General features: G+C 42.8%; 2 protein-coding genes across 2 annotated transcripts in view; both read left to right on the top strand.

Annotated features, from left to right (window-relative positions):
- LOC139383331 (lysyl oxidase-like 3b) overlaps nt 1–18096 on the top strand; it is a 288262-nt gene that overhangs the window by 244552 nt on the left and 25614 nt on the right. The window lies entirely within an intron of this gene.
- LOC139383664 (uncharacterized) overlaps nt 11707–18096 on the top strand; it is a 38479-nt gene continuing 32089 nt past the window's right edge. Inside the window, exon 1 of the mRNA XM_071128199.1 lies at nt 11707–11732. The gene's annotated coding sequence lies outside the window, so the exon portion shown is untranslated. The remainder of the gene's footprint in view (nt 11733–18096) is intronic.

Genomic DNA, 18096 nt, shown 5'->3' with positions numbered 1-18096 from the left:
TCCGTACCATCTGGAGAAGGAACTCATCCGTACCATATGGAGAAGGAACTCACCCGTACCATCTGCGGTTTGAGAAAACATGGTCAATGTCACAGAACTTAAGATCAGTCACAGTATGATTAGCCTCATGAAAGTGTCTGGTGATTTCAGGGCCTTTCTAGAGGATTGGCACTGCGATGCTCGTTGATGCGTAACCCGTAGTTGTCTGTGTGTTTTGCAAGACAGTAGATGCACTACATTGTTAGATCCACAGGCGATGAATCTATTGACGGTGTATTTTTTATTTGTGGCAGAAAGATCTGAATGTGTTGTTCTTTTCAATACTTGTACAGGCCGAAGGGGAATAAACCACATGAGGCTGATCAACAACTGCAGGAAGTGTTTGGTTGTGGTCATTACTAAAGGTGGCACAACCAGTTATTGAGCTTAAGGGGCCAATTACTTTTTCACACAGGGGCATTGGGTGTTGCATAACTTTGTTTATAAAACGAAATAATTATCAAAATGTTGTGTTATTTGTTCCCTCGGGTTCCTTTCATCTAATATTAGGTTTGAGGTGAAGATCTAGAAACATTCAGTGTTGGAAATATACAAAAACATAAAAATACTTGTTCACAGAACTGTAAGTCTATTACATAGGTGTATTATATAGGTGTATTATATAATCTACTATATAGGTGTATTATATAGGTGTATTATATAATCTACTATATAGGTGTATTATGTAGTGTATTATATAGTCTATTATATAGGTGTATTATATTGGTGTATTATATAGTCTATTATATAATCTACTATATAGTGTATTATATAGTGTATTATATAGGTGTATTATATAGGTGTATTATATAATCTACTATATAGGTGTATTATGTAGTGTATTATATAGTCTATTATATAGGTGTATTATATTGGTGTATTATATAGTCTATTATATAATCTACTATATAGTGTATTATATAGTGTATTATATAGGTGTATTGTGTAGTATATTATATAGTATATTATATAGGTATATTATATAATCTACTATATAGGTGTATTATATAGGTGTATTATATAGGTGTATTATATTGGTGTATTATAGAGGTGTATTATATAGGTGTATTATATAATCTACTATATCTATATATATATATTATATAATCTACTATATAGTGTATTATATAGTGTATTATATAGGTGTATTGTGTAGTATATTATATAGTATATTATATAGGTGTATTATATAATCTACTATATAGGTGTATTATATAATCTACTATATAGTGTATTATATAGTGTATTATATAGGTGTATTATGTAGTGTATTATATAGTGTATTATATAGGTGTATTGTGTAGTATATTATATAGTATATTATATAGGTGTATTATATAATCTACTATATAGGTGTATTGTGTAGTGTATTATATAGTATATTATATAGTATATTATATAGTGTGTTACATAGTGTATTATATAGGTGTATTATATAGTGTTATATAGTGTATTATATAGTGTATTATATAGTGTATTATATAGGTGTATTGTGTAGTATATTATATAGTGTATTATATAGGTGTATTATATAATCTACTATATAGGTGTATTATGTAGTGTATTATATAGTATATTATATAGTATATTATATAGTATGTTATATAGTGTATTATATAGGTATATTATACAGTGTATTATATAGTGTGTTATATAGTGTATTAAAAAGGTATATTATATAGTGTATTATATAATCTACTATATAGGTGTATTATGTAGTGTATTATATAGTATATTATATAGTATATTATATAGTATGTTACATAGTGTATTATATAGGTGTATTATATAGTGTTATATAGTGTATTATATAGTGTATTATATAGTGTATTATATAGGTGTATTGTGTAGTATATTATATAGTGTATTATATAGGTGTATTATATAATCTACTATATAGGTGTATTATGTAGTGTTATATAGTGTATTATATAGTATATTATATAGTATGTTATATAGTGTATTATATAGGTATATTATACAGTGTATTATATAGTGTGTTATATAGTGTATTAAAAAGGTATATTATATAGTGTATTATATAGGTATATTACATAGTGGATAATGTATTATAAAGGTGTATTATGTAGTATATTATATAGTATATTATATAGTGTGTTATACAGTGTATTATATAGTATATTATACAGTGTGTTATATAGTGTGTTATATAGTGTATTAAAAAGGTATATTAAATAGTGTATTATATAGGTATATTATACAGTGTATTATATAGGTATATTACATAGTGGATAATGTATTATATAGGTATATTATACAGTGTATTATATAGTATATTAAATAGTATATTATATAGTGTGTTATATAGTGTATTATATAGGTATATTATACAGTGTATTATATAGGTATATTACATAGTGGATAATGTATTATAAAGGTGTATTATATAGTGTGCTATATAGTGTGTTATATAGTGTATTAAAAAGGTATATTAAATAGTGTATTATATAGGTATATTATACAGTGTATTATATAGTATATTATATAGTATATTATATAGTGTGTTATATAGTGTATTATATAGGTGTATTATATAGTGTTATATAGTGTATTATATAATCTACTATATAGGTGTATTATGTAGTGTAATACATAGTATATTATATAGTATATTATATAGTGTGTTATATAGTGTATTATATAGGTGTTTTATACAGTGTATTATATAGTATATTATGTAGTATATTATATAGTGTGTTATATAGTGTATTATATAGGTATATTATACAGTGTATTATATAGGTATATTACATAGTGGATAATGTATTATAAAGGTGTATTATATAGTATATTATATAGTATATTATACAGTGTATTATATAGTATATTATATAGTATATTATATAGTGTGTTATATAGTGTATTATATAGGTATATTATACAGTGTATTATATAGTATATTATATAGTATATTATATAGTGTGTTATATAGTGTATTATATAGGTATATTATACAGTGTATTATATGGGTATATTACATAGTGGATAATGTGTTATAAAGGTGTATTATATAGTATATTATATAGTATATTATATAGTGTGTTATATATTGTATTATATAGGTATATTATACAGTGTATTATATAGTATATTATATAGTATATTATATAGTGTGTTATATAGTGTATTATATAGGTATATTATACAGTGTATTATATAGGTATATTACATAGTGGATAATGTATTATAAAGGTGTATTATATAGTGTATTATATAGTATATTATATAGTATATTATATAGTGTGTTATATAGTGTATTATATAGGTATATTATACAGTGTATTATATAGTATATTATATAGTATATTATATAGTATATTATACAGTGTATTATATAGGTATATTACATAGTGGATAATGTATTATATATTGTATTATATTGTGTGCTATATAGGTTAATTATATAGAGTATTATAGAGGTGTATTAGAGAGAATCATTTATTTCAGCTTTTATTTCTTTCATCACATTTCCAGTGGGTTAGAAGTTTACCATACAATCAATTAGTATTTGGTAGCATTGCCTTTAAATTGTTTAACTTGGGTCAAACGTGTCAGGTAGCCTTCCACAAGCTTCCCACAATATGTTGGGTGAATGTTGGCCCATTCTTCCCGACAGAGCTGGTGTAACTGAGTCAGGTTTGTAGGCATCCTTGCTCGCAAACACGTTTTCAGTTCTGCCCACAAATTTTCTATAGGATTGAGGTCAAGGCTTTGTGATGGCCACTCCAATACCTTGACTTTGTTGTCCTTAAGCCATGTTGCCACAACTTTGTAAGTATGCTTGGGGTATGCTTGGGGTCAAATGGAAGACCCTTTTGTGACCAAGCTTTAACTTCCTGACTGGTGTCTTGAGATGTTGCTTCAATATATCCACATAATTTTCCACCCTCATGATGCCATCTGTTTTAGGAAGTGCACCAGTCCCTCCTGCATTAAAGCACCCCCACAACATGATGCTGCCACCCCCGTGCTTCAAGGTTGGGATGATGTTTTCCGGCTTGCAAGCCTCCCCCTTTTTCCTCCAAACATAACGATGGTCGTTCTGGCCAAACAGTTCTATTTTTGTTTCATCAGACCAGAGGATCTTTCTCCAAAAAGTACGATCTTTGTCCCCATGTGCAGTTGCAAACCGTAGTCTGGCTTTTTATGGCAGTTTTGGAGCAGTGACTTCTTCCTTGCTGAGGGGCCTTTCAGGTTATGTCAATATAGGACTCATTTTACTGTGGATATAGGCACTTTTGTACCTGTTTCCTCCAGTATCTTCACAAGGTCCCTTGCTGCTGTTCTGTGATTGAGTCGCACTTTTCAAACTAAAGTACGTTAATTTCTAGGTGACAGAACGCATCTCCTTCCTGAGCAGTAAGACGGCTGCGTGGTCCCATGGTGTTTATACTTGCGCACTATTGTTTGTACAGATGAACGTGGTACCTTCAGGCATTTGGAAATTGCTCCCAAGGATGAATCAGACTTGTGGAGGTCTACAATTTTTTTTCTGAGGTCTTGGCTTATTTCTTTCGATTTTCCTATGATATCAAGCAAAGAGGCACTGAGTTTGAAGGTAGACCTTGAAATACATCCACAGGTACACCTCCAATTGACTCAAATGATGTCAATTAGCCTATCAGAAGCTTCTGAAGCCATGACATAATTTTGGGGAATTTTCCAAGCTGTTTAAAGGCACAGTCAACTTAGTGTATGTAAACCTCTGACCCACTCGAATTGTGATACAGCGAATTATAAGTGAAATAATCTTGTCTGTAAACAATTGTTGGAAAAATAACTTGTTTCATGCACAAAGTAGATGTCCTAACCAACTTGCCAAAACTATAGTTTGTTAACAAAACATTTGTGGAGTGGTTGAAAAACGAGTTTTAATGACTCCAACGTAAGTAATAAAATGACATGTTCTTTGTATTTTGACTTTATAACGTTCTCGTGAATAAACTCTACGGACCTTTCAGCATAAGCTGAGTCTTTGCCTAGTTATTTTTAAACCCAGGGTCTTACAAACCTCGGGGATTAGTCAAAGCTTTAATAATTGTTAGTTATTGAAAATTCTGACAATTTAAAGGCAACGCTACCAAATACTAATTGAGTGTATTGTAAACTTCTGACCCACTGGGAATGTGATGAACGATGTAAAAGCTCAAATAAATCATTCTCTCTACTATTATTCTGACATTTCACATTCGTAAAATAAAGTGGTGATCTTAAATGACCTAAGAATTGTGAAAAACTGAGTTTAAATGTATTTGGCTAAGGTGTATGTAAACTTCTGACTTCAACTGTAGCTAGTACCAGCTATCTACCTAGCTAGCTGGTTTGATGGTTGACACTGACAGGCAGCAGAAGTGACAAGATGGCACTGACAGACACAGTCTCACTGTTTCCAGGTCCTAGCTAACTTTGCAGTATTTAGTATTTATGGACATATTTCATCTCTCCCTATCCCAGTCTGTTGTCCCCACTTGCTCCAAGATGTCCACCATTGCTCCTGTACCCATGAAAGTGAAGGTAACTGAACTAAATGACTATCACCCCATAGCACTCACTTCTATCATCATGAAGTGCTTTGAGAGACATGTTAAGGATCATATCACCTCCACCTTACCTGACTCCCTAGACCAATTCCAATTTCCTTACCACCCAACAGATCCAAGGACAACACAATTGCCATTGCCCTGCCACTGGATCCTGGACTTCATGATGGGGCACCCCCAGGTGGTGAGGGTAGGCAACTGCACATCCCCTACGCTGACCCTCAACATAGGAGTCCCACAGGGGTGCATGCTCAGCTCCTTGCAGTAATAACCAACAAGTAATCTAACCTAACAATTCCAAAACTATTACCTTGTACACACAAGTGTAAAGGGATGAAGAGTATGTACATAAAGATATGAATGAGTGATGGTACAGAACGGCATAGGCAAGATGCAGTAGATGGTATCGAGTACAGTATTACATATGAGATGAGTAATGTAGGGTATGTAAACAAAGTGGCATAGTTTAAAGTGGCTAGCGATACATGTATTACATAAAGATGCAGTAGATGATATAGAGTACAGTATATGCATATGAGATGAGTAATGTAGGGTATGTAAACATTATATTAAGTGGCATTGTTTAATTAAAGTGGCTAGTGATACATTTATTACATCAATTTCCATCAATTTCCATTATTAAAGTGGATGGAGTTGAGTCAGTTTGTTGGCAGCAGCCACTCAATGGATCAGACCCCAGAGCCTGTAGGGATCAGACCCCAGAGCCTGTAGGGATCAGACCACAGAGCCTGTAAGGATCAGACCCCAGAGCCTGTAAGGATCAGACCCCAGAGCCTGTAGGGATCAGACCCCAGAGCCTGTAGGGATTAGACCACAGCGCCTGTAGGGATCAGACCCCAGAGCCTGTAGGGATCAGGCCCAATAGCCTGTAGGGATCAGACCCCAGAGCCTGTAGGGATCAGACCCCAGAGCCTGTAGAGATCAGATGCCAGAGCCTGAAGAGATCAGGCCTCAGAGCCTTTAGGGATCCGACCCCAGAGACTGTAGAGATCAGACGCCAGAGACGGAAGGGATCAGAACTCAGAGCCTTTAGGGATCAGACCCCAGAACCTGTAGGGGTCAGGAATCAGAGACTGTAGGGATTAGGCCAAGGAGTCTGTAGGGATCAGGCCTCAGAGTCTGTAGGGATTAGACGCCAGAGACGGAAGGGATCAGGCACCAGAGCCTGCAGGGATCATACCCCAGAGCCTGTAGTGATCAGACCCCAGAGCATGTAGGGATCAGACCCCAGAGCCTGTAGGGATCAGACCTCAGAGCCTGTAGGGATTAGACCCCAGAGCCTGTAGGGATCAGACCCCAGAGCCTGTAGGGATCAGGCCTCAGAGCCTGTAGGGATCAACCCATTGAGCCAATAGGGATCAGGAATCAGAGACTGTAGGGATCAGACCCCAGAGCCTGTAGGGATCAGACATCAGAGCCTGTAGGGATTAGACCACAGAGCCTGTAGGGATCAGACCCCAGAGACTGTAGGGATCAGGCCTCAGAGCCTGTAGGGATCAAATCACAGAGCCTGTAGGGATCAGGTCCAGCGCCTGTAGGGATCAGGCCTGTAAAGATCAGACGCCAGAGCCTGAAGAGATCAGGCCTCAGAGCCTTTAGGGATCAGACCCCAGAGCCTGTAGAGATCAGACGCTAGAGCCTGAAGGGATCAGGACTCAGAGACTTTAGGGATCAGACCCCAGAGCCTGTAGGGGTCAGAAATCAGAGACTATAGGGATTAGGCCCCAGAGTCTGTAGGGATCAGGCCTCAGAGCCTGTCAGGATCAGACCCCAGAATCAGAGACTGTATGGATCAGGCCCCAGAGTCTGTAGGGATCAGGCCTCAGAGACTGTAGGGATCATACCCCAGAGCCTGTAGGGATCAGACCCAGGAGCCTGTAGGGATCAGACCCCAGAGCCTTTAGGGATCAGGCCCCAGAGCCTGTAGGGATCAGACCACAGAGCCTGTAGGGATCAGACCCCAGAGCCTGTAGGGATTAGACCCCAGAGCCTGTAGGGGTCAGGAATCAGAGACTGTAGGGATCAGACCCCAGAACCTATAGGGACCAAACCACAGAGTCTGTAGGGATTAGACCCCAGAGCCTGTAGGGACCAAACCACAGAGCCTGTAGGGATTAGACCCCAGAGCCTGTATTGGTCAGGAATCAGAGACTGTAGGGATCAGACCCCAGAGCCTGTAGGCATCAGACCCCAGAGCCTGTAGGGATTAGACCCCAGAGCCTGTAGGGATCAGACCCCAGAGCCTGTAGGGATCAGACCCCAGAGCCTGTCAGGATCAGACCCCAGAATCAGAGACTGTATGGATCAAGCCCCAGAGTCTGTAGGGATCAGGCCTCAGAGACTGTAGGGATCAGGCCCCAGAGCCTGTAGGGATCAGACCCAGGAGCCTGTAGGGATCAGACCCCAGAGCCTGTAGGGATCAGACCCCAGAGCCTGTAGGGATCATACCCCAGAGCCTGTAGGGATCAGACCACAGATCCTGTAGGGATCAGACCCCAGAGCCTGTAGGGATCAGGCCCCAGAGCCTGTAGGGATCAGACCCCAGAGCCTGTAGGGATCAGACCCCAGAACCTGTAGAGATCAGACCCCAGAGCCTGTAGGGATCAGACCCCATGGCCTGTAGGGATCAGACCCCAGAGCCTGTAGAGATCAGACCCCAGAGCCTGTAGGGATGAGGCCCCAGAGCCTGTAGGGATCATACCCCAGAGCCTGTAGGGATCAGACCCAGGAGCCTGTAGGGATTAGACCCCAGAGTCTGTAGGGATCAGACCCCAGAGTCTGTAGAGATAAGTGTACATTTGACCAAGTGAAGGAGTACATTGACTTTTGTAAATATATTTTGTAATATTATAGATTTTTTATTTTTTATATCTCCGTTTTTACCCAGTAGGTGGCGACAATACACATTTGTTGGATGTAGTCGGTCAATAAAACTTTAAAAAAGAAGAAGAAGAAGAAGAAGAAGAAGAAGAAGAAGGTAGCTACTTCAGCTCACAGGAGTGTGATATCCCTCGGATGTACAGATCATCTGACTGTATATATGACGGAGTTGATGGCCATACTGTTGGCCTTGCAGTGGGTCGAGGAAGTCAAGGTAGACAGAGTAGTCAGACAGAGTAGCCTGATATGGACAGTGATGGTGCAGAGATGGCAGGAGCAGTGGAACAGACATACAAAGGGCAGGCATTTATTTTTAAAATACAGATGAGAGTCAAGGAGGGGAGGATGGCAAGAAGGGACAGAAGAGAGGAGGCTATTTTTACAAGATGAAGGGTAGGACACATCCAGTAGATTAAGGGTGGGACACAGCCAGTAGATTAAGGGTGGGACACAGCCAGTAGATTAAGGCTGGGACACAGCCAGTAGATTAAGGGTGGGACACAGACAGTAGATTATGGTTGGGACACAGCCAGTAGATTAAGGGTGGGACACAGTCAGTAGATTAAGGGTGGGACACAGCCAGTAGATTAAGGTTAGGGCACAGCCAGTAGATTAAGGGTGGGACACAGCCAGTAGATTAAGGGTGGGACACAGCCAGTAGATTAAGGTTGGGACACAGCCAGTAGATTAAGGGTGGGACACAGTCAGTAGATTAAGGCTGGGACACAGCCAGTAGATTAAGGGTAGGGCACAGCCAGTAGATTATGGGTGGGACACAGCCAGTAGATTAAGGGTGGGACACAGCCAGTAGATTAAGGGTAGGACACAGCCAGTAGATTAAGGCTGGGACACAGCCAGTAGATTAAGGTTGGGACACAGCCAGTAGATTAAGGGTGGGACACAGCCAGTAGATTAAGGGTGGGACACAGCCAGTAGGGACACAGCCAATAGATTAAGGGTAGGACACAGCCAGTAGATTAAGGGTGGGACACAGCCAGTAGATTAAGGGTGGGACACAGCCAGTTGATGAAGGGTGGGACACAGCCAGTAGATTAAGGGTGGGACACAGCTAGAAGATTAAGGGTGGGACACAGCCAGTAGATTAAGGGTGGGACACAGCCAGTTGATGAAGGGTGGGACACAGCCTGTAGATTAAGGGTAGGACACAGCTAGTAGGGACACAGCCAATAGATTAAGGGTGGGACACAGCCAGTTGATTAAGGCTGGGACACAGCCAGTAGATTAAGGGTGGGACACAGCCAGTAGATTAAAGGTGGGACACAGCCAATATATTAAGGGTGGGACACAGCCAGTAGATTAAGGCTGGGACACAGCCAGTAGATTAAGGGTAGGACACAGCCAGTAGGGACACAGCCAATAGATTAAGGGTAGGACACAGCCAGTAGATTAAGGGTGGGACACAGCCAGTAGATTAAGGCTGGGACACAGCCAGTAGATTAAGGGTAGGACACAGCCAATAGGGACACAGCCAATAGATTAAGGTTGGGACACAGCAAGTAGGGACACAGCCAATAGATTAAGGGTGGGACATAGCCAGTAGATTAAGGGTGGGACACAGCCAGTAGATTAAGGGTGGGACACAGCCAGTAGATTAAGGGTGGGACACATCCAGTAGAATAAGGCTGGGACACAGCCAGTAGATTAAGGGTGGGACACAGCCAGTAGATTAAGGGTGGGACACAGCCAGTAGATTAAGGCTGGGACACAGCCAGTAGATTAAGGGTGGGACACAGCCAGTAGATTAAGGCTGGGACACAGCCAGTAGATTAAGGGTGGGACACAGCCAGTATATTAAGGCTGGGACATAGCCAGTAGATTAAGGGTGGGACACAGCCAGTAGATTAAGGGTGGGACACAGCCAGTAGATTAAGGCTGGGACACAGCCAGTAGATTAAGGGTAGGACACAGCCAGTAGATTAAGGGTGGGACACAGCCAGTAGATTAAGGGTGGGACACAGCCAGTAGATTAAGGGCTGGGACACAGCCAGTAGATTAAGGTTGGGACACAGCCAGTAGATTAAGGGTGGGACACAGCCAGTAGATTAAGGGTAGGACACAGCCAGTAGATTAAGGGCTGGGACACAGCCAGTAGATTAAGGTTGGGACACAGCCAGTAGATTAAGGTTGGGACACAGCCAGTAGATTAAGGTTGGGACACAGCCAGTAGATTAAGGCTGGGACACAGCCAGTAGATTAAGGGTGGGACACAGCCAGTAGATTAAGGCTGGGACACAGCCAGTAGATTAAGGGTAGGACACAGCCAGTAGATTAAGGGTGGGACACAGCCAGTAGATTAAGGGTGGGACACAGCCAGTAGATTAAGGGCTGGGACACAGCCAGTAGATTAAGGGTGGGACACAGCCAGTAGATTAAGGCTGGAACACAGCCAGTAGATTAAGGGTGGGACACAGCCAGTAGATTAAGGGCTGGGACACAGCCAGTAGATCGGTGTGTACCCTAAGGGACGGTTGAGCCAATGGTTGAGCTAATGTGATTTGCGTGATATTGTAAGTAACAAGAAAATGTCTTATATGGGCAGAAAGCTTCAATTATTGTTAATCTAACTGCACTGTCCAATTTACAGTAGCTATTACAGTGAAATAATAACATGCTATTGTTTGAGGAGAGTGCACAGTTATGTACTTGAACATGTATCAATTAACCAATTAGGCATATTTGGTTGGACTTGATACAACATTTTGAATAGTAATGCAATGGTTAATTGGATCATTCTAAAGCTTTGCACATACACTACTGCCATCTAGACACCAACATCTAAATTGCCCCTAAATTGCTAAAATACATGATTGCCTTTCTCTGGCATTTCAAGGATGATGGAACAAAACAAAAAAAAGAGTTTTTTTCTTTGCATTATCTTTTACCAGATCTATTGTGTAATATTCTCCAACATTAATTTCACATTTCCACAAACATGCATATCCTTGAACATGCATATCCTTGCTTCTGTTCCTGAGCTACAGGCAGTTAGATTTGGGTATGTCATTTTAGGAGATAATTGGGGGAGGAAAAGGGTTTGATGAAGAGGTGAGCACGGGGCTGGCAGGTAAGGATGTCGTTCCTCCATGTCTCTGGCCCACACTCCAGTACAATAGGTGGCGGTCATGCACCATAACGTTGGATGCCAACCGCCGATAGACCCCACCGAAGTAGAATAAGTATTTGTCGATGCCGAACTTCTGCCACCGAAAGGTAAGACAGTTGTATATTTCTCGCTGTCACAATATCCAGCATTGTTTTTACAGTTCTCCATCGTTGAATGGAGCGCAATTGTCGACACGGTATTTCCTGGATTTGGGCAGAAAGCTGAACGAGGAAAGAATTACAGAGAAAAGAACGCCATAGTAGTCAGTCACTGGGATACATACTGTAACGACCCTGGGTTTATTTTTAGCGGGGGTATCGACTCGATGCTTTTGGGGCACAGCCGATAGCGAGCTGGACTTCGGGCCATAAGGTTGAGGGTTCGCGACCTGCTCCTTGCTGTTTCATTACAATTCTGCTAAATACATTATTACCTCTAAAGTATACATTGTTGCCGGGAAATCTACCCGATCTGAATTTAGGCTTTGTTTACGTTTAGTTTTTTTATTTAAAAAAAAAATATCTTCTCTTCTGAAATGCATATCTTCAGGCACTTCGGACTTCACGTCTGTTATAAAATGCAGTTAATTGTTCTTCAGCTCCACAGTTAACAAAGTGCTACTGACAAAAAAATGAAATAACAACATCCAATACACCAACAGTCCACATTAACTGACTTGCATAATTACATAAAGGTAACAGTCAGAGAGATAATTCATTGCAGCCTAAATGTTGTGAAACATTTTCAATATATCCCTGACTAAATAATAAACATAGATTTGAAGGATGTTCACAGTGAGTTCGTTGAAAAGACCAGAGATGGGCCGACCGTTTAAGAACAAATTCTTATTTTCAATGACGGCCTAGGAACAGTAGAGAAGATATCTAAATTAACTGCCTTGTTCAGGGGGCAGAACGACAGCTTTTTACCGTGTCAGCTCAGGGATTCGATCTGGCAACCATTCAGGTTCCTAGTCCAATGCTCTAACCACTAGTCTACCTGCCTCCTCTACACTCTAACCACTAGGCTACCTGCCACCTCTACACTCTAACCACTAGTCTACCTGCCTCCTCTACACTCTAACCACTAGTCTACCTGCCACCTCTACACTCTAACCACTAGTCTACCTGCCACCTCTACACTCTAACCACTAGGCTACCTGCCACCTCTACACTCTAACCACTAGTCTACCTGCCTCCTCTACACTCTAACCACTAGTCTACCTACCTCCCCTACACTCTAACCACTAGGCTACCTGCCACCTCTACACTCTAACCACTAGTCTACCTGCCCCCTCTACACTCTAACCACTAGGCTACCTGCCTCGTCTACACTCTAACCACTAGGCTACCTGCCACCTCTACACTCTAACCACTAGGCTACCTGCCACCTCTACACTCTAACCACTAGTCTACCTGCCTCCTCTACACTCTAACCACTAGTCTACCTGCCGCCCCTCTAACCACTAGACTACCTGCCACCTCTACACTCTAACCACTAGGCTACCCTGCCGCCCCTACACTCTAACCACTAGGCTACCCTGCCTCCCCTACACTCTAACCACTAGTCTACCTGCCTCCTCTACACTCTAACCACTAGGCTACCTGCCACCTCTACACTCTAACCACTAGGCTACCTACCTCCTCTACACTCTAACCACTAGGCTACCTACCTCCCCTACACTCTAACCACTAGGCTACCTGCCACCTCTACACTCTAACCACTAGGCTACCTGCCACCTCTACACTCTAACCACTAGGCTACCTGTCTCCCCTACACTCTAACCACTAGGCTACCTGCCACCTCTACACTCTAACCACTAGACTACCTGCCTCCTCTACACTCTAACCACTAGGCTACCTGCCACCTCTACACTCTAACCACTAGGCTACCTGTCTCCCCTACACTCTAACCACTAGGCTACCTGCCACCTCTACACTCTAACCACTAGGCTACCTGCCACCTCTACACTCTAACCACTAGGCTACCTGTCTCCCCTACACTCTAACCACTAAGCTACCTGCCACCTCCACACTCTAACCACTAGGCTACCTGCCACCTCTACACTCTAACCACTAGGCTACCTGCCACCTCTACACTCTAACCACTAGGCTACCTGCCACCTCAATAAGACTAGTCTACTCTTTCAAATCAAATCAAATTTTATTTGTCACATACACATGGTTAGCAGATGTTAATGTGAGTGTAGCGAAATGCTTGTGCTTCTAGTTCCGACAATGCAGTAATAACCAACGAGTAATCTAACTAACAATTCCAAAACTATACACACAAGTGTTAAGGGATAAAGAATATGTACAGATATATGAATGAGTGATTGTACAGAACGACATAGGCAAGATGCAGTAGATGGTATAGAGTACAGTATATACAGATGAGATGAGTAATGTAGGGTATGTAAACATTATATTAAGTGGCATTGTTTAAAGTGGCTAGTGATAATTTTTTAAATATAAATTTCCATTATTAAAGTGGCTGGAGTTGAGTCAGTGTCAGTGTGTTGGCAGCAGCCACTCAGTGTTAGTGGTGGCTGTTTAACAGTCTGATGGCCTTGAGATAGAAGCTGTTTTTCAGTCTCTCGGTCCCAGCTTTGATGCACCTGTACTGACCTCGCCTTCTGGATGATAGCGGGGTGAACAGGCAGTGGCTCGGGTGGTTGTTGTCCTTGATGATCTTTATGGCCTTCCTGTGACATCGGGTGGTGTTGGTGTCCTGGAGGGCAGGTAGTTTGCCCCTGGTGATGCGTTGTGCAGACCTCACTACCCTTTGGAGAGCCTTACGGTTGTGGGCAGAGCAGTTGCCGTACCAGGCGGTGATACAGCCCGACAGGATGCTCTCGATTGTGCATCTGTAGAAGTTTGTGAGTGTTTTTGGTGACCAGCCGAATTTCTTCAGCCTCCTGATGTTGAAGAGGCGCACGCTGCGCCTCCTTCACAAAGCTGTCTGTGTGGGTAGACCAATTCAGTTTGTCCGTGATGTGTACGCTGAGGAACTTGGCATAATGACTATTTACTCAGACAATATTGTAGGCCTTATCAATAATGTATTGTGGCTCTTCTAAACAGTAATGTCCCTTACACACCTGAACAGGTAACTAGGTGATCCAGGGTTGTGATGACCTCGTGTTTTAGAATAGAGGACATTCTCCTGACAGAGCTCTGCCTTTGTTTCACCTGACAGAGCTCTGTCTTTGTTTCTCCTTACAGAGCTCTGCCTTTGTTTGTCCTGACAGAGCTCTGCCTTTGTTTCTCCTTACAGAGCTCTGCCTTTGTTTCTCCTGACAGAGCTCTGCCTTTGTTTGTCCTGACAGAGCTCTGCCTTTGTTTGTCCTGACAGAGCTCTGCATTTGTTTCTCCTGACAGAGCTCTGTCTTTGTTTCTCCTGACAGAGCTCTGCCTTTGTTTCTCCTGACAGAGCTCTGCCTTTGTTTCTCCTTACAGAGCTCTGCCTTTGTTTCTCCTGACAGAGCTCTGCCTTTGTTGCTCCTGACAGAGCTCTGCCTTTGTTGCTCCTGACAGAGCTCTGCCTTTGTTGCTCCTGACAGAGCTCTGCCTTTGTTGCTCCTGACAGAGCGCTGTCTTTGTTGCTCCTGACAGAGCTCTGCCTTTGTTGCTCCTGACAGAGCTCTGTCTTTGTTTCTCCTGACAGAGCTCTGTCTTTGTTTGTCCTGACAGAGCTCTGCCTTTGTTGCTCCTGACAGAGCTCTGTCTTTGTTGCTCCTGACAGAGCTCTGTCTTTGTTTCTCCTGACAGAGCTCTGTCTTTGTTTCTCCTGACAGAGCTCTGTCTTTGTTGCTCCTGACAGAGCTCTGCCTTTGTTGCTCCTGACAGAGCTCTGTCTTTGTTGCTCCTGACAGAGCTCTGCCTTTGTTGCTCCTGACAGAGCTCTGTCTTTGTTGCTCCTGACAGAGCTCTGTCTTTGTTTCTCCTGACAGAGCGCTGTCTTTGTTTCTCCTGACAGAGCTCTGTCTTTGTTGCTCCTGACAGAGCTCTGCCTTTTTGATCCTGACAGAGCTCTGCCTTTGTTTCTCCTGACAGAGCTCTGCCTTTGTTGCTCCTGACAGAGCTCTGCCTTTGTTTGTCCTGACAGAACTCTGCCTTTGTTTGTCCTGACAGAACTCTGCCTTTGTTTGTCCTGACAGAGCTCTGCCTTTGTTGCTCCTGACAGAGCTCTGTCTTTGTTGCTCCTGACAGAGCTCTGTCTTTGTTGCTCATGACAGAGCTCTGTCTTTGTTGCTCCTGACAGAGCTCTGCCTTTGTTTCTCCTGACAGAGCTCTGCCTTTGTTTCTCCTGACAGAGCTCTGTCTTTGTTGCTCCTGACAGAGCTCTGCCTTTGTTTCTCCTGACAGAGCTCTGCCTTTGTTGCTCCTGACAGAGCTCTGCCTTTGTTTGTCCTGACAGATCTCTGCCTTTGTTTGTCCTGACAGAGCTCTGCCTTTGTTTGTCCTGACAGAACTCTGCCTTTGTTTGTCCTGACAGAGCTCTGCCTTTGTTGCTCCTGACAGAGCTCTGTCTTTGTTGCTCCTGACAGAGCTCTGCCTTTGTTGCTCCTGACAGAGCTCTGTCTTTGTTGCTCCTGACAGAGCTCTGTCTTTGTTGCTCCTGACAGACCTCTGTCTTTGTTGCTCCTGACAGAGCTCTGCCTTTGTTGCTCCTGACAGAGCTCTGTCTTTGTTGCTCCTGACAGAGCTCTGTCTTTGTTGCTCCTGACAGAGCTCTGCCTTTGTTGCTCCTGACAGAGCTCTGCCTTTGCTGCTCCTGACAGAGCTCTGCCTTTGTTGCTCCTGACAGACCTCTGTCTTTGTTTCTCCTGACAGAGCTCTGCCTTTGTTTCTCCTGACAGAGCTCTGTCTTTGTTGCTCCTGACAGAGCTCTGTCTTTGTTGCTCCTGACAGAGCTCTGCCTTTGTTTCTCCTGACAGAGCTCTGCCTTTGTTTCTCCTGACAGAGCTCTGCCTTTGTTTCTCCTGACAGAGCTCTGTCTTTGTTGCTCCTGACAGAGCTCTGTCTTTGTTGCTCCTGACAGAGCTCTGCCTTTGTTTCTCCTGACAGAGCTCTGCCTTTGTTTCTCCTGACAGAGCTCTGCCTTTGTTTCTCCTGACAGAGCTCTGTCTTTGTTTCTCCTGACAGAGCTCTGTCTTTGTTGCTCCTGACAGAGCTCTGCCTTTGTTGCTCCTGACAGACCTCTGTCTTTGTTTCTCCTGACAGAGCTCTGCCTTTGTTTCTCCTGACAGAGCTCTGTCTTTGTTGCTCCTGACAGAGCTCTGTCTTTGTTGCTCCTGACAGAGCTCTGCCTTTGTTGCTCCTGACAGACCTCTGTCTTTGTTTCTCCTGACAGAGCTCTGCCTTTGTTTCTCCTGACAGAGCTCTGTCTTTGTTGCTCCTGACAGAGCTCTGCCTTTGTTTCTCCTGACAGAGCTCTGCCTTTGTTGCTCCTGACAGAGCTCTGTCTTTGTTGCTCCTGACAGAGCTCTGTCTTTGTTTCTCCTGACAGAGCGCTGTCTTTGTTTCTCCTGACAGAGCTCTGTCTTTGTTGCTCCTGACAGAGCTCTGCCTTTTTGCTCCTGACAGAGCTCTGCCTTTGTTTCTCCTGACAGAGCTCTGCCTTTGTTGCTCCTGACAGAGCTCTGCCTTTGTTTGTCCTGACAGAACTCTGCCTTTGTTTGTCCTGACAGAACTCTGCCTTTGTTTGTCCTGACAGAGCTCTGCCTTTGTTGCTCCTGACAGAGCTCTGTCTTTGTTGCTCCTGACAGAGCTCTGTCTTTGTTGCTCCTGACAGAGCTCTGTCTTTGTTGCTCCTGACAGAGCTCTGCCTTTGTTTCTCCTGACAGAGCTCTGCCTTTGTTTCTCCTGACAGAGCTCTGTCTTTGTTGCTCCTGACAGAGCTCTGCCTTTGTTTCTCCTGACAGAGCTCTGCCTTTGTTGCTCCTGACAGAGCTCTGCCTTTGTTTGTCCTGACAGAACTCTGCCTTTGTTTGTCCTGACAGAGCTCTGCCTTTGTTTGTCCTGACAGAACTCTGCCTTTGTTTGTCCTGACAGAGCTCTGCCTTTGTTGCTCCTGACAGAGCTCTGTCTTTGTTGCTCCTGACAGAGCTCTGTCTTTGTTGCTCCTGACAGAGCTCTGTCTTTGTTGCTCCTGACAGAGCTCTGTCTTTGTTGCTCCTGACAGAGCTCTGCCTTTGTTTCTCCTGACAGAGCTCTGCCTTTGTTTCTCCTGACAGAGCTCTGTCTTTGTTGCTCCTGACAGAGCTCTGCCTTTGTTTCTCCTGACAGAGCTCTGCCTTTGTTGCTCCTGACAGAGCTCTGCCTTTGTTTGTCCTGACAGAACTCTGCCTTTGTTTGTCCTGACAGAGCTCTGCCTTTGTTTGTCCTGACAGAACTCTGCCTTTGTTTGTCCTGACAGAGCTCTGCCTTTGTTGCTCCTGACAGAGCTCTGTCTTTGTTGCTCCTGACA

This window comes from Oncorhynchus clarkii, chromosome 25 (assembly GCF_045791955.1).
Source record: "Oncorhynchus clarkii lewisi isolate Uvic-CL-2024 chromosome 25, UVic_Ocla_1.0, whole genome shotgun sequence".
In the NCBI taxonomy this organism is placed as follows: domain Eukaryota; kingdom Metazoa; phylum Chordata; class Actinopteri; order Salmoniformes; family Salmonidae; genus Oncorhynchus; species Oncorhynchus clarkii.
This window is presented reverse-complemented; position numbering and strand designations above follow the sequence as displayed.